The sequence below is a fragment of the Micromys minutus genome (assembly GCF_963924665.1).
Source record: "Micromys minutus genome assembly, chromosome: 10".
NCBI classification, from domain to species: domain Eukaryota; kingdom Metazoa; phylum Chordata; class Mammalia; order Rodentia; family Muridae; genus Micromys; species Micromys minutus.
Window position 1 is genome coordinate 8,464,022 of NC_137979.1, and position 21,640 is coordinate 8,485,661.

Consider the following 21,640-nt stretch of genomic DNA (forward strand, 5'->3'; position numbering starts at 1 on the left):
ACTTTATACTCCTTAAGCAGAGTCCAGGGCTTAGTGCAGGAAGAGCATGGCAGTGGCCATGGGCATTTTCCACAGGGACTTACTCAGAACATCAGTATTTTAAGCAGGTTTCTTAGCAACAGGAAGCCCCTGAAAACCTCCTTAGAGACTCCAGGCTGCAAGTGTGCTTTGCAAATGGATAACAGGAAATGAGATGTGTGAGGTTTGCTGACTCGTTTGAACCAGTTTTTTACTCTAATGAGCCTTTGGGGCCTGGGCTTTCAGAGGACAGTTCCCAGGAAGTTTTCTGTCTGGGGTGATCCTTGGATGGATGGTCACTTTTTCTAGTTCCGAGACTTGCTTGTGCTACATTGTCAGAACTTTCATCTTTAAAGGTGGGAAGAGACACTCCACTTTGATGTTTAGCACCTGTGTAAAAGACCACAGACACAGGGCCTGTGGTTTCTGCAGGGCATGAGGGCAGTGAGCTGTCTCCATAAAGTCTGAGTTCTTCCTGACTGGGAGTTGTTAGATTTTCTGATGAGCTGTCCTTCTTACTCATGTTCTCGTGTCTGGCACAGACACCAAGCTGTTCAGGTGACAGAGACAGAAAACAGGAGCCAAAGCTCTGGAGTCTCTACTTCACACTCTTTTTTTTTGTGTGTGTGTGGGTGCAGCGGAACTTTATTGATGGCATTCAAGAGAATAGGGAGGGCTCCCTAGGCCCCTATTATTATGGGGGGGTCTGGGGTGGAAATCCTGAGGGAGATGCTCAGTGTTGGGGGCTGAGTTGGGATGGGACTCCTCAGCAACTGAGGCCTCTCTCTTGCTCTCAGTTTCCTTGCTGGGGGAGTGGGTGGTTCAGGGTTTCTTACTCCTTAGAGGCCATGTAGGCCATGAGGTCCACCACCCTGTTGCTGTAGCCGTATTCATTGTCATACCAGGAAATGGGCTTCTTAAAGTTGTCATTGAGAGCAATGCCAGCTCCAGCATCAAAGATGGAGGAGTGGGAGTTGCTGTTGAAGTCACAGGAGACAACCTGATCCTCAGTGAGCCCAGGATGCCCTTTAGTGGGCCCTCTGCTGCCTGCTTCACCACCTTCTTGATGTCATCATACTTGGCAGGCTTCTCCAGGCAGTATGTCAGATCCACAACAGATACATTGGGGGTAGGAACACGGAAAGCCATGCCAGTGAGTTTCCCATTCAGCTCTGGGATGACCTTACCACAGCTTTGGCAGCACCAGTGGATGCAGGGATGATGTTCTGGGTTGCCCCACGGCCATCACGCCACAGCTTTCCAGAGGGGCCATCCACAGTCTTCTGAGTGGCAGTGATGGCATGAACTGTGGTCATGAGCCCTTCCACGATGTCAAAGTTGTCATGGATGACCTTAGCCAGGGGGGCTAAGCAGTTGGGGGTGCAGGATGCATTGCTGACAATCTTGAGGGAGTTGTCATATTTCTCATGGTTCACACCCATCACAAACATGGGGGCATTGGCCGAAGGGGCAGAGATGATGACCCTTTTGTCCCCCCCTTCAAGTGGGCCCCGGCCTTCTCCATGGTGGTGAAGATGACAGTAAACTCCACGACATACTCAACACCAGCATCAGCCCATTTGATGTTAGTGGGATCTCGCTCCTGGAAGATGGTGATGGGCTTCCCATTGATGACAAGCTTCCCATTCTCAGCCTTGACTGTGCCATTGAACTTGCCATGGGCAGAGTCATACTGGAACATGTAGACCATGTAGTTGAGGTCAATGAAGGGGTCGTTCCACTTTGCTAGATCCTGAGCAGAAGGCAACCCTGGTAACCAGGCGCCTAATACGGCCAAATCCATTCACACCAACCTTCACCATCTTGTCTAAGGGATGGGGCTGGAACTGCACAAGAGATGCGGCTGTCTGTAGAACAGGGAGGAGCAGAGAGCCTCTACTTCACACTCTTTTTCTTCTCACCCAGCATTCCTGACAAGGGACTGACCCCAGCCATATGCCCCCTCACACCACCCTTACACACCTATTCACACTCACACACACACTCATACTCTGACACACTCACATATACACATATATAAACACTCATACAAATTCACATACAAAACCAAATGTGTGCATGCATGCATGTGTGCACACTGAAAGTGTGAACATACACACATTTCTAGGTTCCTATTACCAGAATAGAAGTTGATTCAAAAGTGAGTGTGCCACTGGTGAAGGACAGTTTGAGAGCACATTTGGAAAGGGGGAAACAATTCTAGAATAAAAACTCATTTCCAAGTTGAAGATCAAGGCTTGCTTCAAAGAGAAAGTGGCCACTCAGGATGCTCATCTGGAAGGAGAAAAGATTAGATACTGTTACTTGATGTTTTTGGTTATCATATTTTAAGTACACATTTTGGTTCTGCTTTTATTCTGTGGTTGTGATAAAACACTCTGACCAAAAAGCAGCCTGGGGAGGAATTGGTTTATTTGTCTAACACTTCCAGGTTACAATCCATCACTGATGGAAGTCAAGGCAGAAACAATTGGAGAATGATGCTTATTGGCTCCCTCTCTGGCTTCCTGATTCATGTTTACCCAGCATTCTCATGTATCCCAGAATCACCTGTGGAGGGAATTGTGCTGCCCATGGTGGGCTTGGGCCACCTACAAAAATTAAAAATCAAGGCAACCCCATATAGACATGCCTACAGGCCTATTTGAAACAGGATGATTACTCAATGAAGAATCCTCTTTCCAGGTGATTCTAGGCTTGGATAGGTTAATGCTAGATAGAACAGTGTAGCACTGTATAGGTTTATAGAACTCCACTACAATCTTTCTTTGAGGAATTATCACCTAGAAGTATACCAAAGTATACCATGCCTACTGATGGAGACATGGTAACTACACACAAAAACAACAGGCTGCTGTGTATAGAGTGAAAATACATCTGTGAAAATCAAGATTGCATTTTGTATACCTACCACTTTCTGTAAAAAAAATAAAGCTAAATCTTTAATAGCTTATGTTATACACTACCCACCAATACTTAGAATTGGAAGTAGCTTAAATAGGTAATAGCAGTTATAAGTACAGCAAAATTTTATGTTCTGCATTTTAAAATCTTGTTCCTTTAAAAATGATAATAATGCATTCCATCTGGAGCCAGAGAATAATAGAATTTGTGTGTATGTGATGTGTGTGTGTGTGTTCATGTCCCCATGTGTGTGTACACACATGTGTGGAGGCTAGAAGGTCAAGTAGAGTTGGTTCAAGTAAAGGATGGAGCATCTTCCTTATCATCCTTCACCTTGTAAATGGAGGCAGGTTCTCTCACTTGATTACAGCGCTCACTGATGCAGCTAATCTACTAGGACATCTTGCTCCAGGGTCTCCTGTCCCTGCCTCCCCTGGGCTGGAGTTTTGTGGGTACATGCCTGGCATTTGTGTGGGTGCCAGAGATCCAAACTGGATCTGCTTCTTCAGAAAGCACTCTACTGTTTGAGCCGTTGTCTCAGTCCAGCATATTTCCGAAAATCCATTTTGAGTTTGGCATATATAACAGGTTATCTTCTCTCGGCCTCTAAAATTTTCACAAGAATCATAAAACACAAGGAGTATGTGTAATTTCTCTTTCCTTTCTCTATTTCTTCCTTGTCATCTCCAAGCCTTTCCCTCCCAACCTTCGTGGTCTCTTCTAACTTCTGGAGCTCCATCATCCAGCCTCCTATTCTGTTCTTTCTCCCACACTCTTTACTTGTTTTCATTATAAAAGCCCCTGGGGCAGATTGCTCTAGAAAGATGGCTCACTGCTTAAGAGAACAGAGGACCCACATTTAATTTCCACCACCAACCAGGAAGTTCACGACTGTTTATAACTGAAGTTCCAGTGGACCTGATGTTCTCTTCTGGCTTCATGGAACTTTATACATTATGAGGTACACAGACATACAAGCAAGATAAACACCCATACATGTAAAACAATAAAAATAAAGTAAGAAGCATTCATAGATCTTGGGAGATGACTCGTTGGGTAAGAGCACTCACTAGCTGTGGACAGACAGTTCCTGGTTCAGTGGGAGACCCTGTGTCAAGGCAGTGAGGTGAAGGATGATGGAGAAGTACACTCGGTATCCACCTCTCTCTCTTTCTCTCTCTCTCTCTCTCCTTCTCTCTCTCTCTCTCTCTCTCTCTCTCTCTCTCTCTCTCTCTCTCTCTCTCTCTCTCTCTCTCTCTCTCTCTCTCACCAAATAAACAGAACCCTCTATTCATACTGACCACACAGAAGTTCCTACAGACTGCCAAGGCCAGCAGTTTGCTCCCCAGACCAACAGAAGGAACATGGTTTGGGATGTGCTTTCTCAATGAACCTATCTGGGTTCATTTACTTCATTACAACTTCTTATCTTTGAGAACAGGATCATTGCTGAGTCCCTTTCCTAAACGAATATTTTAGCACACTTAGAAAATTTATGAGTTACTACGAGGCTTTCTTTCATTCTATCCTGCTTATTGGCTCCAGAGATAAACTTTTCTTTCATTTCCTATAAACGTGCTGGCAGTGATGGAGCCCTGGGTGACAGGGAGTTCAACATCTTGATGTCCTCTGTCTTCATTTTGTAGCTTTTGGCCATTTTGTTTAAGTTCTGGGACTCAGTTTTTCCAGCCTCACAGGGCAAGCATCATTTCTATTTACTCTCATTATCAGGAAAATCTTGGGCATGAATGTGTCCAACTATCTACAAGGTTTTTATTCCTCAGGCTATCATGAAAATCAGATGGGCAAACAGATGTGTCCAGCACGGAGCTGCATCTGTGCTTCTGTACTCTTGGCTTTGGAGGCCAGGCTAACTTACATGCCACAGGATGTGTAGAACACATTCACTCCATTCCCGGAGCATCAACCCTGACCCAACTGTGCCAACCAAAAATGTCTCCAGATCCTGCTTCATGTCCCCAGGGTCTGAAACCCACCCCGACTGGAAACCACTGGTATTCATGTAGACATCGGGGTCTGTTAATTATGTAGTTGCTTTGCCAGGAAACAAATGAAAAAGTTCCCAAATGGAATTCCAGAATGATGGCTCTGATAAGGAGCAGAAAATGAGATAAATGGGGACATTGAGCCAAGTTTGGTGTCATTTCTGGACAGTAATATTTCCCTTGGGAAGAAACTAGAAAGAAGCAGAGGGGGTAGGGATGGAGACAGAGACACAGAGAGACACACAGAGAAAGGCAGAGAGAGACAAGGAGACAGACAGAAACAGAGAGAGAAAAAAAGAAAGAGTAGAAGGGAGGGCAGGAAGGAGAGAGTGAGGGAAGGATGGATGGAGGGAGGGAGGGAGGGAAGGAGGGAGAGAGAGAGACAGAGAGAGCGCTTACTGAGAGCTCTTTCCCAAAATGCAGGGAGTGAGTTTTATGGTTTCTGCTACTTTCTAGCTATACATAACAGGGGAAGATCTCAACGAGTCAAGGACGCATTTGACTTCTCAAGGTCTAAGGCATTCACATTCAGGGGGATTTATTATCCAGGCACTGTGCTGATCTGAGTAGGAAGCTTGTTCTGGTTTTGCTTATCACTTCCTTTATCTTTGACTGTGGAATATGCATTTTCCAGCATCATTCTAACTGTGAGCCAGACTAATCACACCGTGAATTGTTCCCTGTGCTTTGTGCTTGGTGCTATGCTGAAGCTCAGAAAATCTGGTATATCTTATTTTTGTCCCACGGTCTAGATGAAAACCTTTCCCTAGATCAAGATAGGTTTTAAATTCATCTCTCCCTGTCTCCAGAGCTCACATGCTTGTCTGTCTCCAAACACCACCATCATACAGCAAATAGACACAAAGGACAGGGACTATTCATGGGCTCTATCTTATCTGCTGGACTTGAGTTTAAACTTTAGGACATTCAGCTGTGTCCTCAATTGTAAAGAACAAAGGATTAATGGTAGAATTTTCCAAACAAGGACGTAACAGTGATTCAAGAAGGTAAGAGAGGATTCTGGATAAGTCAAAAGTACCAAACCCTCCAGGCTGTACATGACAACAGCTATTTGTGAGTGGAAAAGGAGACATCAACCTTTCTCAATGCCTTGGATTTGCTTAAAGATTTATTGTGAATTCTCTCTTTCTCCCTGTGCACTTGAGTGCAGACACCTGTCAAGGCCAGAAGAAGGCATCAGAGTACCAGATTCCTTGGAACTGGAGTTAGAAGCAGTTGTAAACTTTCTGACATGAGTACTAGGAACTGAACTTAGGTCCTCTGTAAGAGCAGGATGTGCTCTTGGCTGCAGAGCCATCTCTTCGGCCCCTGGTGCCTTGGATTTAAATCAATGCAAGCAAAGCAAAGAAAAGCAAACAAAGCAGTTAGTTCTCTTTCCCCAAAAACTTTGCTCATTGAAGGCTTGGTCCCCAGTGCAGTGTTTGGAAATAGAGAGGATGGGCTCAAGGGTGCCCTTACTTCCTGAATGCATTGATTTATTGGTGGAGTTATAGCTTAATGTGATTTTGGGAGATGGTGGAAGCCTCAAGAAGTAGACCCTGGTTGGAGGAAGTAGGCCACTTGGGTTTCCTCTGGACAGGTATATTTTGTTCTGGGTTTCTTTGATTCTTTGTTTCTGGACTGTATGAAGCAAGTAGGGCTCTTCTGTCATTAGCTTGTGTCATGACAGTTTAGCTTTTTCATAGTTCTTGGACTGAAGCCTTTGAAACCAGGAAACCAAACCAACCTTCTTTCTTAGTTGAGATTTTATTGCTGTCAAGAGTCATCATGACCAATGCAACTTTTATAAAGAAAACATTTAATCATGGCTGGCTTACAGGTTCAGTGGTTCAGTCCATTATCATCACCATGGGAAGCGTGGCTGTGTGGGGGCCAGAAATGGAGGAGCCCCCATGAAGGGGCCAAGAGTTCTTACATCTTGATCCACAGGCAGCAAAAGGGGACTGTGTCACTGGCTGTAGCTTAAACCATGAGACCTCAAAGCCCACCTACAAGGAAGTGATGCGCTTCCCTCAACTAGGACACACCTCCTAATAGTGCTACTCCCTATGGGCCAAATATTCAAACACATGAGTCTATGGGGATCATACCTATTCACACCACCACACCTTCCTAAGTTGATGACCCCCAAGTGGTTTTGTCATGGTAACAGAAAAATAATTGGTACAGGTTCTGACTTCTGGGCCAACACCTCATTGTCATGTCCTTGCACACTTTGTAGTTTTATAGCACAAATTATAGTGTCTGTTTGTGACTTTGATGAAGGGTCTGTCTAAATACTTGGCCTGTTTGGACATCTGCTTGTTTCTTTATTAAGTGTTGGGTTCTGAGTCTTTGCTCTGTATTTTGGATATGCACTCTTTCTCAGACAGGCTCTACTCACCTTCTATCTCAGCCCATGGGTTATCTTTCATTCTTTTGTAATGAAAAGTACTTTTGTAATGTAGACATCTGGACATTACTTTTGTAATGTAGACATCTGGAATGTATAGAAGGTTGAATTGGTCAGTCTTTACTTTTAAATTGTATTTCTATTTATTTCTTGAAAAATTTCGCACATGTATATAATGTATCTGTTCATGTATATAACAAAAAACTGGTCACATTTTGTAATCCTATCCCCAGTTCTCCTCCAACTGTCTCTAAAACCTGCACAATACACTTTTATACCAAATACATCTTTTCTTATTTATTAATCAACTAAAACAAATTAATGCTGTTCATATACATATTTGTGTGGAGTTAACCCCTGGGCAACCTACCACCTTCCCTCAAAGGGAAGTGCTTTTTCCTCCACTCAAAAGCCATCTGCAGATGTTCTAACTTGAAAGCACAGTTTCTAGAAGGACATGGTAGAAGTTTAACATCTTGGTCTGTCACATGCCTGAGGTCAGTTGTCTTAAGTATGAGGTTTGTGTGGATGTTTCCTTTTGGTGTCTGGATGTACTACATGGCAGTGTGTTGTAGGCACCCAATCTATTTCCCCTGTTTTCAGTGTGAAAATGACCATGTTGGTTACAATGGGTACATGAGCACTGGTCAGTGCATCTCCCACTCATGTCTTAGAACCACTAATTATTTCTGCCCCCGTTGTTGTGATTACAATTACAATGATCTGTCGCTCTGTCCACAGTCTTCCCCTTGATAAACGGCATCTACCATGTAGCAGTTACTCCATTAGGCAAGGAATTAACAGCATTTCTGTCCCTGTCCTCAAGCATCCCTGGCTAATTAAGAGGGTGATTACCGAGGGGCACACATTTATAGCGATGACAACCAGGTGCAATGCCTATTTGTCAGTCTGATGAGGAGTTAATTTCTTGGGTCGAAAAAAGGGAGGAAACATGAAGCCTGACAGAGTCAATTCTCTTAATTTCATAGCTCACTTCAGATCCCAGGGACAAAATCAGGTTTAATTGAGCTGGAGACATCTCCAGGGACTCAGAAAGTGTGTTGTGAACAGTTTTGCTGGTGGCCCAAGTGTTTGGGGGCAGAGGAAAATTGTCCATTTGGATTTTAACTCTTACTAGTAATGAATCAACTCTTTTCTCTGGGCATCTGTAAATAGAGCTTGTTTAACTTAATAAAGCTAGTTGGAGTTCTTCAGGCTCCTGTCACAATGAGCACTTTCCCCTGTGTGGGACCGTGGACAGTGCCTGGGAGTGAGTCTGTGTTGTGCATCTCAGGAGGTTAAACATGGCAGCGGATTTCCTGTCTTGTTACCATGATTTCTGTTCATGGAAATCAGGTTTGCATGGGTTTAAAAATGAAAACAAAAGGAGCACACAGAGTTAGATGGATGGAGAAGTCAGGGGTGGGTCTGGGAGGAATTGTGGTGTGAGTATGATGGATTTGGATTGAACACAATTCTCAAAGGAAAAAGGAGCATTTAGGGTTCCGCATCTTCTCTTTTCATTGCTGCATAGTGAAGAAATAAAAATTCTGTCAACTTTTGCTGAGTGGTATACTATTGTGTCCATCTTTTTTTTATTTTTTAAAACGACTTTATTTTACAAAACAAAGATAAATGTACATATTTTAAATATTTTTTTGCTTAAAATTATAAAATTTTGTCAGTATTGTTTTTTCAGATATTAAAATAATTTTTACATAAAACTATGTGAATATATTTTTTAGTCAGTACTTGATTTTTTCAAAGGCTTGACAGTATGCATTGAAAACCTAATAGTTACAATGAGTATAAAGTACATGCAAAACAAAACGCAACATGGAAATAATCAAAGTCTTCTTGTTTTGTAAATATTTTTTTGTTTTGTTTTGTTTAGTTCTTGGACTTCATACAGTCTGTGAGTTGTTTCTGGGGGAGTGCAAGCCTCTGGGGTTAGCATCCCAATATCAGTGACTGCATATTATGTCTGTTCTTTTGTGACTGGGTTATCTCACTCAGGATGATATTTTCTAGATGCAGCCATTTTCTTAAGAATTTGGTTAAGTCATTGTTTCTGGTGGCTGTATTGTGTCCATCTTATAGGTGGGTTACTGCCTTGGCATTAATTAATGTAGCAATGGCACATATGCAGCAGGTAGTTTTCCTGCGCTGAGTCTTCTTCCAGGCCTTGGAGATACGGTGGTGGCTTCCAGTAAAAATATTCTTTGTCTATGCAGAGGCTGTGAGTTCACATCACACCCACAGTTAAGAGCAGACAGCAGTGACAGTGCTTAGCTTATGTTTCCCACTCTTGTACAATCTAGAATCCCTGCCCAGGAAAACAGTGCTACCCACAGTGAACAGGTCTTTCCCCCCTTAGTTAATGTCACCAAAACAGTCCCCACAGACATGGTCACAGGCCAAGGTAACCTAGCCAATCTCTGACAAAGACTCTGCCCCACGTGATTCAATATTGTGATGAGTTGGCCATCACTACAGCCCATTCCCCACAGTTCTAAACCATGGGTTGTGACTTGTGAACTTACATGACAGTGTGAAGATGTTGCACAAGACTTTAGGAAATTTTTCTGAGTATGCAAGGACCCACAAATTCAAAATCCAGAGTAATAAGCACAGGTATTGCTTGGTGCTTTTGCTTGTGTTGTATGTGGGTTTTGAACACCCAGCACACACACTCTCCATTGTAAGTGCTGCTGTCCCACAGAACATCAATGTGCTCTGCCAGAAACATATTGGCTTTGACTCCAGACTATTCTGTATTATGAATTACAATGTTTTTATTACACACTAAGGTGTTCTAGTCTTAAATAGCTTAATAATGAGAAACAGAAGTTCTTAGTATTTTCAGCTATTCTTCCCAATATGTCAAATCAGTTCTCCATTGGATGGTATTGTGTTAGTTGCTTCGATTTAAAAAAAAATAACTCTTTGAGTTGTTGATTTGAATTTTCAAGAAAAAAAATCATTAAATAATTTTGGCTTGGGAATAAATGCAGAATGTCCAATGATTTCTGAGGCAGCTCTGAAGACATGTCTGCCTTGTACCATGTAGCTACTGATGATTATAAGACCAATGAACTCTAAAAAATATTGAAGATATGTCATATCCTGTAGTACCAAATATTTAGCTAGGATTTATTCTTTGTGGAAAAATAAACAAATTCAGTCATCTCATCAATATTCAAATTTGTTTTGGTCTTTAATAAACGTTAAAGCTATATGTGTGCCAAATATTGGTTCAGAACATTTTTATTTATGATTTATTACTAGTAAATGCTTGATTTGTATCCAGTTATCTTTAAGTATCAACTTGACACAACCTAAGGTCATTTGATAGGAAAACATAGATGGAGAGATTGCCCAGGTTATCTTGGGCTATGGGTGTCACTGTGGGGACCCATCTTATTTATTGATATAGGAAGATCAAGCCTGCTGTGAGCATCACCTTGGACATGAGGGCCTGGGTTCTGTAAGAACCTAAGTAAGCATGAGCCAAAGAGTGAGCCACAGAAAAAGTCAGCAAGCACTGCTTCTTCACTGTTTCTGTTTCAAGCTCTTCCTTGAGTTTCTGCCCTTACTTTCCGCCATGATGAACTGTGACCTGGAAGTACAAGTCAAAGAAATCTTTCCTCTGCTAAGATACTTTTGGTGAGGGTGTTTTGGCACAGCAACCAAAAAAAAAAAAAAAAAAAAAAAGAATAATTTTTATTTAGGTATTTAGTTGCATACTTAAGTTTTTTCCAAAAAGCATTTAGTTCTTATAGTTGCCCAAAAGTTTTTATTTGTTTGTTTGTTTTGGTAGAAGGAATTGCCAGTGGAGTGAGTTTTAACGTCTCCTGTCTATTTCTTTAATTTTCATTTTTAATATTCTGTGGTTTCAGAAGTGACCAAACTGCTCATTAGCCTTATGTGTAAACTAAGAGCAGGCATTGAGAAAGGGCAGAGATCTCATTAATAAGGTGAACACACTGGCATTGTTCATGAAGGCACCATATGGTCAATGAACAATTGTAGATACCAACAGTTTCTTCATGACAAAGGTGCCTCTAAACAAATGAGGTAGTTAATGTAAATAGGAGAGCAAGGTAGCCAATTAAAATATGTTACCTTTGCATACTGTGGTGATTTGCTTTAACTGTCAATGTAACAGAATCTAGACTTACATGGAGAAGAGTCTCTGGACAAGTCAGTGGGGGATGGTCTTGATTGCACTAATGAACATGGGAAGACACATCCACAGAGGGTGGCACCATCCCCTGGACTGTGTTGACAGAGAGAAGAAAAGCCAAATATTGCCATGAGTTCATGATTCTCTGTCTTCTGACGGCTGATGCAAAGCTCCCGCTGCCTCATGGCCCCACTGCAGTGGACCACACCCTTGATCCATGGGCCAGCATCTGACTATTTATCACAGCACAAAGATGTGTGTTTTTCTCTACTCTATTTTATCTTCCAGGTACTCCTGCCTCTCCAAGTCGAATCAGGGACAGACAGGAGACAACTCCAGCTCAGAGGCACAAAGGGCTTTGCCTCGGGTCATGTAGCTGTTGACATAATTATGGCTGGAACACGGGCTTTCTTCCATTCTGCCTAAAAAAATAAGTAGGAAAACAAATTCAACAGCTGAAGAGGAGGCTTCTTCATGAGCACATCTTGGAGAATCGCTGTAGGGATCTAAAGTGTTTGGGGAAAGCTTAACTTCCTTTGGGGGAAATCTGTTTCTGGATATGCTGGAGTTATACATACAAACCCGACACCAGTTCTTTTGGCTCCTTAGATGGTTTAAGGTCTTATCTTTCTTGCCAGAGCAAATCCTTCATAACCGCCATAGGAGTCAAGTGAAACGTCAAAACATGCATGGAGAGTGTGGACAGAAATGGCAACGTTACCGTCAGGTGGCTCTAGTTCATAAGACAATTTCAGCATCTTGTGGGTCTGACGTTAGTTTTAATCTTTCAGTTATCTACTGTTTGACGTTAGTTTTAATCTTTCAGTTATCTACTGTTTGTTCAGCCAGTATTTATTTCGGGATAGATAGTGTACTGTGATTGACTGACAGGGCCCAGGGACATGGCTCAGTTGAGTACTTACTCACCACACACAAAGCCTTGGGCTCAGTCGTTACCATTGCATTAACTGGGTTTAACAGTGCACGTTGTCGTTTCAGTAGTCCAGGAGGGAGGTGGAGGATCCGGAGTTCACGGCCATCCTTTTCTATGTGATGAGTTTGAGGTCAGCCTGGGCTGCATAAGATCCGGTTTAAATTTATTTATTTATTTTTAATTTCACATTCTTCAAATTGCTTACGTATTAACAGGAGAAAGATAGATGTCTTTACAACTTAAATCATAGATTTTATTCTACAGCTGTAAATGTAACTAAATTGTATATTTATAATGGATACATTTTATGATATTTAACATTTTGAGTGGGACCTGTAATTTTACTTATTTAAAAATTATATGGGTCTATGTATGCATGAGAGTGCAGTGCCCGGAGAGGCCAGAAGAGAGTGTTGGATCTCTCAGAGCTGGGGACTGTGGCTAGGGACTGAACTCAGTCTTCTGAAAGAACAGCTAGTGTTCTTTCTAAAAAAAAGTTATTAGATATTCACTGTATTTACATATCAAAAGTTATACCCTTTCCCCCATTCTCTTCCCTCCTCCCCCTCAACTTGCTTCTGTGGAGGTGCTCCCTCTCCCAATCACCCTCTCTACCTCAGTGCCTTAGCTGGTTGATGATGTTGTTCTTTCCATGAGGTTGCAAACCCTTTCAAGCTCCTTCAGTCCTTCCTCTAGCTCTTTCATTGGGGTCCCCGTGTTCAATCCGATGGTTAGCTGCAAGCATCCTCATCTGTATCTATATGACTCTGTCAGAGCCTCTGAGGAGATATCCATATCTGGTTCCTGCCGGTAAACACTTCTTGGCATCAGAAAATGCAGAAACTGAACAGAGACACAGTGAAACTAACAGAAGTTATGAACCAAATGGGCAGCTAGTTTTCTTGACTGCTGAGCCATCTCTCCAGTCCCTGCAATTGTACTTCAATTAGCACATGTCAATTACACCATGTCAACCTCTCCATGTGACATTTTCCATGAATACAAGATGTGCACAGATCACATGATGATCTCTTGGCCTCTCTCCCCCACCTCTCCTATGATATACTGCATCTTTCCAAATAGTCCTTATAATGGTCAAGTATTTTTTACAAAATAAAAAACAAACGACCTACATATGAAAGCAAACATGTAATGTCTGTGTCTCCCTTAGCCTGGCTTTCTCTCTTAATGTGATGATTGATGATCACTATTACTTTCCATTTTCTTGGGGGGAAAAGGCATGGCTATAATCCTCTTTATGGTTGAGTAAAACTCCATTTCATTTCCTTTAAAAAATTGTGCTTGTGTGTGTGTGTGTGTGTGTGTGTGTGTGTGTGTGTATGTGGGTATGTGCATAAATGTGCAGGCAACTGCATACTCCAGGGAGCTTATTGGATCCCCTGAGGCTGTAGTTATAGACAGTTGTGAGCCTGAACAAGGTGTTGGAAACTGAACTTGTGTCCTCTGAAAAAGCATCAAGCTCTTATAATCATGGAGCCATCTCTCCAGCCCGGGCGCATCCTGTTTCCTTTATCCAGTTGTCTGTTTGTGGGCATTTCCACAATGTGGTAACAGTGAACAGTGCAACAATCAATGTATATATATAGGCACGTCTGTTGTGTGCCCGCACCAATTGCTTTTGATACATTCCCAGCAGTGGTGTATAGCTGGGTCATAAGGAAGTTCTATTTTTCGTCTTTGAAGGAACCAGCACACTGGTTCCCATTATGATTTCTCTAATGTACAGTCCCACTATGTGTGAAGGTTCCTTTCCTATCTCTTCATTAATATCGGTCATTTCTGGTTCTTTTTGACAACAGCATTACTGACTAGGAGATATAAAATCTCAATATAGGATTTTATTACATTTTTGTTTTAAAAATATAACATGGGACTTATTTTTAATGATTTATTTCTATTTATGTACATATTTGTGTGCATGCTTGTTTGTATATGTACCACTCCATGAAGTGCTCAGAAATAAAGAGGCCAGAAGATACTGTTGGGTACCCTAGAACTGGAGATACAGGCAGTTATGACACTCCTGATGTGGGGTTCTTTGAAGAAAAACAAGATCTCCTAACCTCTGAGTGACATTCTTGGCCCCTAATGAGTTGATTTTTACCTGTATATCTGCATATCCCTGATAGCTAAAATTGCTAAGCATTTTTCAGATACTAGTTGGTAATTTGTGTTTCTTCTTTTAATGAATATTTGTTTAATTCACTTTAACCATTTATCGGTGGAACTAGTTATTTTTGGTGTTTGGTATTTTATGATTTTTTTCATATATTCTGGATATTAGTACCATGCCGCAGATTTTCTGCTGTTTTATAGACTGTCATTCACTCCTATATGACAATCTTGTCTCTGCAGTTTCACGTCTCTCCATCTGTCAGTTCTTGCTGATCTTTCCTCAGCTACTAGAGTTTGACTCAGAATGTTGTTGCCTATGCGTGTATGGCTCCTGTGCTCTCTCTAGCAGACTCAAATGCCCATGGTTTATGATTGATTTTGAGTTGATTTTTTTTGGTACGGTGTTTCATTCTTCAACATGTGGAATTTTCCTAGTATCACTCGATAAAGAGGCTCTTCTTTAACCCTCACACAGTTTTGGCACCTTTGTTGAAAATTTCATGGTTAAATTTTCTTGAGATTATTGCTGGGTCCTGTGTTCTAATTTCCCTGGTCTGTATGTCTGTGCCACTATGGTTCTGCAGCACAATTTGAAGATAATTTTTGTGGATACTTTTAACATTGCTATTCCCTCTTGGATTGGATCTTTTGTGCTTCCATATGAATTTTAGGATTGGAGAAATGGAAAGTCTGTGATTCTATTATACTTTGGAAGAAGATACCAACTATCAGTAATCTTGTTGAGAAGGCAAAAGTCTTCTCCATACAATGCAGGGCACCATCAGTGAATTATTTTTAAAGTATGAAGAGCTGGGTGTATTAGTCAGGGTTCTCTAGAGCGGCAGAATTTATGGGATGTCTCTATATAGTATGGGAATTTGTTGTAATGACTTACAGTCTGAAGTCTAACTAACCAAACAATGCCCCGCCGTGAATGGGAAGTCCAAGAATCTAGTAGCTGCTCAGTCCCATAGGCTAGTTCATTCAGTTGGCCTTCTATATAACTTGGAATCCTGAAGAAGTAAGTTTCAACAGATATGCTGGCATCAGGGTCCCCTACTAACCTGGCGTGTGCAAGCAGGCAAAGAAGAGTGACTCTGCTTTCTTCCATCATCCTATGTAGGCCTCTAACAGAAGGTATGGCTCAGATCAGATGGGGATAACATCATGCCTGTATTTGGAATTTGCTCTGTCTTAGGATGGTCTTGAACTCAGAGATCTCAGAGATCTACTTGCCCCAGATTCCTGGGATTAAAGTCGTGAACTATCTTCCCTGAGCCTAAATTTTTATTGCCACCGTACCTCAAGTTTTGGATCAAAAGAGTGCCCTCCATTTCTGGATTGCAGTTCATTCCAGAGGTAGTAAAGTTGACAACCAGAAATAGACATCACAGTGAGTTTCTGCCATGTGGGCGAATTTAACATAAAATTAGTATTAGAGATGAAGATGAGGACAGGTGTTCAAGGTGTCATGAAGGGTCTCAGTTCACTCCTTGGCTCTGTAGTTGAACTTGTCTCCCATGGAGCAGGCTTGTCATGGTGCTTGTCTCTCAAGTGCAGGTTGCAGATCATACCTGGTAAAAGGTAATGGTGGGTCACCTACTCACCTTTCTTGAATGACAATGAAAGCAGTTTCTCCCTCTCCCTCTTCCCCCCTCTATCTGTGTGTGTGTGTGTGTGTCCACACACATGTGTGCATATGTGTATGTATTAATTCCAGAAATAGACACTAGGTGGTCTTTATTGTTGTTCATATTAATTTTTAAGGCAGGATCCCCTACTGAACCTGGCACTCAATAATCAGCCAGACTGACTGGCCAATAAACTCCCAGAATCCTTCTGTCTCTGTCTCCCTGGCACTGGGGTGACAGGCCTGTGCCACACTGACAGGGCTTGAATTGGGGTGTTTTGAATCTGAGCTCAGAACCTCACACTTGCAAAACAGACACATTATATCTGAAGCATCTCTTCAAGTCCTGGGGGGCATTTTGGAAAGAAACAGAACAAGACATAGAGGAAAACATCCACTGCAGCTTGGTGAGGGTTCTGATCACTCTGGACTGGTTTGTTCATTAGTCACTTGGGTAATTTACCCTCTGTCCCCCTAAGCCAAGACTCACCCAAGAGAAACCACAATGGCCACTCATCACAAGGGACACTAGAAAACCAGAGACTCAAAAGCTCAACTTCAGGTTTCCACACTCGACTACCATTGTTCATTCTCCAACCTTTGATCCACAACTGTTAAAAATTCCTGAAACTACTCTTGTCTCCCAGAAGAAGAGGTAGTAACGGAAATTGCATTGAAGCCCCAAATCCCCAATGCCCAAGCTTAATCGAATGGACATATTTCATTAAACAAACACCGCTACCATCTGCCGTGCTCCAATTAGGAATGCATGAGGAACATATTTCTCAATTACATTGGAGATTTCTGGACCCAAAGGCCCTGGCAAGCAGCCTCTCCTCAGGCACCACTGGGTGGGGTGGGAGGGACCAAACTCCAGCTCACTGTGGTTCATGCTCTTTCTTCCTTCTCTCTGGGCCCCTCTGCTAAGCTCTTACCACACTCTCTTGAGTTAAGGCAGGACCCAAACAATTACCTTGCAGTCCAGTCTAAAGTCACTGCTGTAATAAATTTACCCGATTATCTGTCATGGCAGTTGATGACTGGGGGTATTTTATCTGAACCCGAGAGCCAGTCTATTAAGTGGTCTGTAGATACAGAGCCTATGGTTGATAGGTCTTTGGTGACTTACCAAGGTTCTGTCAGTTATGAGGGATTGAGCTGGGTTGGAACCCAAGCTCTTTGTTGTCAGAACTCAAGAACGTACCCACTGTGCCTTCTGGTTCACATGGGAAGATGATGCATAATGTGAGGTGGGTGAGCCTCTTCCAAAATGCTCTTAGTCCGATGTGGGTGAGTTAAGGTATACTTTCTTCCATCAGTGTAAGCAGAGACAAAAGAGTTGAGGATAGTTGGTAAATTGGGGAGGTGACACCTTGGTTCCTGAGTCTGAGCCTTTTTGTGTAGATGTAGTCTCTCCATGCTGGTGGGCTGCCCTGGAGCTGCAGAGAAAGATGTCACATCTGATTACCTATTGTCACCACTCTCAAAGTGCTTCATTACTAACCCTTCAATCTCTGTCTCCCATGCACTTCCGGATGTTTTTCTCTCTGTCCTGAGTCTCTCATTATTCTGGCAGACTCTTTGGTCCATACTATCGTCCTTGAAGTCCTTAACTCCCTGATCTCACAGCCTTGCGTTCACTGTTGGAGGTAACGTTGCCATCTGTTTTACAGGATAAAATAGAGACGATCTTCCAGGCGTTTCATATCAGCCTCTGTCTCCAGCTTCTCCTCTGCCATCTCAGTGAAATCATCACATTAGCCATGGAGGCTTATTCAGCATGTTTTATAAATCAGCCACAACCAAAACCATACAGTCATCAGCTCAGCTTGCTCCCGTTCTACATCAATGCCCACACCTACCCAGGAATCTCTACCGACACATGACAAGACACACAAAACGATACAGCACACGTGTGAAAGTGGGCAACCACTCACCCTAGACTTCCACACCCTTGATGGTAGTCACTGTAGAGAAGTTGGGGAGAGAACAAATGCTGAGAGAAGAAGGTAAGCCAGGGGCATTCTGAGGACTGAAATGAAGGGGAGAGAACCCACTATGTATACAACAGCTCCTCCTTCCCGGTGATTGCCCTTGCTATGTTGAGGTCACACTGCCCCAAAGTCGCACAGCTTTGGACAGGACTGTTCTTCTTTGAGGGTAAGTGCATTCTTTGCTTGACAGATATTGAGAGCAATGTGGAATTTAGGGTTTCTTCTTTTGGAAACCTCTATTTCTCCAGCTTGTCTCTTCTGGTCTTTTGCTATTGTGTGACTCAGTGGGTCCCACTCAGGTAACTTACAGGAACATGGGCAGCAGACCAGTGGTTACCCTGCCCCGTCCTTGCGTAGATTTGCAAACTGGATCTGACTTGGTCAGCTAGAAACTGAAGAACTGTCAGACACACAAACACAGGAAAATGGAGATTGGATAGACAGGGCTTTCTGAGGGGCAAGCCTGAACCCTCCCATCCCTGAAAGTGCAGAGTATTTAATATATAGCTGAACAAAGAGGCAGGTCTAGCTAATCTTGGCAAGAGCACTGTCTTCAGGGGAGCAGTCTTTAGGCTGTAAACATCCCTTGAAAGAAAGCTATAGTTCTGTACATGGTCCACACTCCCACACTCCCACTCAAACCAGGAGGGAAGGCTTTGACATATTCCCATGAGCCAGAAACTTTGGCCTTTGATATGTCTGTGCCCACATCAACAACACACATTCACCTGGGACTTTCTCTGCTCCCTACACTAAACTAATAAAGGAAAATGTACTTTTTTACCTCAAACTATTAACCACATGTAGATTAGCAGGTCATAGGGACCTCCTGAAAGGATAATGGGGTTTGAATATGATTAAAACACATAGCACCCAAGTATGTAAACGCCATAATGAAACCCACTTTAATATATAGTTAATATATGCTGATAAAGGATTTTGATAAAGGTACCCTTTGTATTATCTAAGTGATCTGGTTATGATCTTAACTCTCACAGCCTCACACAACATATCTGTAGGAAGCCATCAGTGATTTTGGTGGGACGTGAACTTTTACTACTTGACTTTTACTCTCTTTACCCACCAGCAAAGTAGAGAATAACAGGAGGGCTTACCCCACAGAGTAGATGGGTTTAAATGATGTCAGCTAGCATCAAGCATCCTAAACAAGGTGGGATTTGTTTGTATGTGTGTGAACATATGTATGCATGTACATGTGAACATACATGTATATGGAGTTATCTCAGAGGTTGATTTGGGGTATCTTCCTTAAGCTCTTCCCACTTTGTTTTTTTGAGTCAGAGTCTCTCACTAAACTTGGGTTCATTAACAAGATTAGAATTGCTGGCCAGCAAACAACAATGATTCCCCTCATTTCTGCCTCCACAGCTCTGGGATTACAGCCACATCCTACTACAATGAATATTTATGTGGGTGCTGGAGATTGAACTCAGGTTCTCATGGTTTTGTGGGAGACAGTTTAGCCACTGAGCCACCTCCCCAGCCCCTGGGCCTCTTAAAGCAAGGCTCATACATCACATTAGTTCTGGGGGCTGCACGTTACAAGGTATGGGCAGGAACAGGCTTTCTGATGGCTCTAGATCAGTGGTGCTTAACCTTCCTAAGGCTGCAACCCTTTAATACAGTTCTTCATGTTGTGGGACCACCCAACCACAATGTTATCCTGTTGCTACTTCATAACTAATTTTGCTACAGTTATGAATCATAAATATCTAATATATGATCCTTGTGAAAGGGTCATTTGACCCACAACAGGGTCACGAGCCACATGTTGAGAAACACTGCTCTACTGAGATATTTTTCTTACCTCTCTTAGATTGTTCTGCTTCCATTAATTACTGGCATTGCTTGGCTTATAGATGCTTCACAGAAGTCTTCCAGCTGTCTTTTCATGGGTGTGTTTACATCAGCTCCCTTCTGTGGCTATTTCCAATTGCCCTCAACTGAGAACACCAGGCCTATTGTGTATGTCCTCACTCAGGTAACATTGTTTTCTTTTTATTTTCTCTTTTAATAGTCTATTTTTCTTAAATTTGTTTATTCATTTATTATATACAAGTACACTGTAGCTGTCCTCAGATACACCAGAAGGGAGCACCAGATCTCATTAAAGATGGTTGTGAGCCACCATGTGGTTGCTGGGATTTGAACTCAGGACCTCTGGAAGAGCAGTCAGTGCTCTTAACCATTGAGCCATCTCTCAAGCCCTTCTTTTTCTTTAAAAGAATTATATTTTGATTCCAGTCATCCCTTACAATCCCTCCTGCTCCTCCAGACACTCCCACTATCACATCACACTCTGAATTCCAGGTTCTATCTCTCACTCTTTTTAAAAATATAACCTATTGGACACAGTTAGCTCTGTCCATATGACATGGGGGTGGGGCTACCCACTGGAGCACGGGAAACCTACTGGTCATCATAAACTTGTAGAAAACTGACTCTCTCCAGCAGCATCCAACAACAGTCAATAGCTCCAGCTCTGGGTAGTTTCTTGTGCTCTTCCCCATCCGTGTTGGAATGTTGACTAGTTTGATCTTATGCAAGGAGTCACTGCTTCTGTCCAGTGGGGTCATTTTTGTTTGAGCATCTCTATAAATTTCTCACTAAGGTTACACTCCAAGACGCTCTGTGTAGGATTTGTTAACTCCCAACAGAGAACTTTGCACAGCCTTGGGTACAGAGTAAATGGTAAATGTGTCCCCCCCCCCTTCTTCCTCAGAAGCATCTCTGTCAAAGCAAACCTCAGTGGTAAAAAGCAAGGCTGACAGTGTTGGTTTGGCCAGCACTCATGCTCCAGTCAGCTGTGGCAGCAGGCAGCCTCTGTGTTCTTGGGAACATCATCAATATTGTGACACTCTGACATGTGTCAGCCATTCGGCTTCTCCAGGGCTCCCTCTCTGGAGATACTTCCTTAGATGGAAATTAGTTGCTCACCTCCAATAGTCTTGAGTGATGGCCTGTCTTGAGGTGACTGAGCAGAGGACCAGAGAGTTTGAAATGTGAGGACCCAGCTACCATCTCAGCCAGGCCCCTCTGTAGCAAAGAGGGAAACTGATCCACAGCAAGCAAAGATTATGACCATGGCTTACCTGGCGAGAGAGAGCCTTGATTCCAGTCTGGGACCTTAGCTTCTACGTTGTTCCCTTGCACAAAAGGAGGATCCCACCATTGGTGCTGCCAATGCCCCTGTTCTGACTTAATCTGAACAGAGCTTCCAACCTTTCTACCTGCAGAATGGGAGAGTGACTCTGGCCCAGTTCTGTCCACTAGAGATACAACATAGGCTCTGTTGTGGTTTGAATATGCTTGGTTCAGGGAGTGGCACTGTTAAGAGGTATGATCTTGTTGGAGGAAGTGTGTCACTATGGGGATGG

General features: G+C 42.7%; 1 pseudogene across 1 annotated transcript; it reads right to left on the reverse strand.

Moving 5' to 3' along the window:
* Positions 1-850: 850 nt before the first annotated feature.
* On the reverse strand, positions 851-1,841 carry LOC308425558 (glyceraldehyde-3-phosphate dehydrogenase-like; annotated as a pseudogene). Its single transcript has one exon. The product of its transcript is annotated as a glyceraldehyde-3-phosphate dehydrogenase-like (transcript).
* Between the last annotated feature and the right edge of the window lie 19,799 nt (positions 1,842-21,640).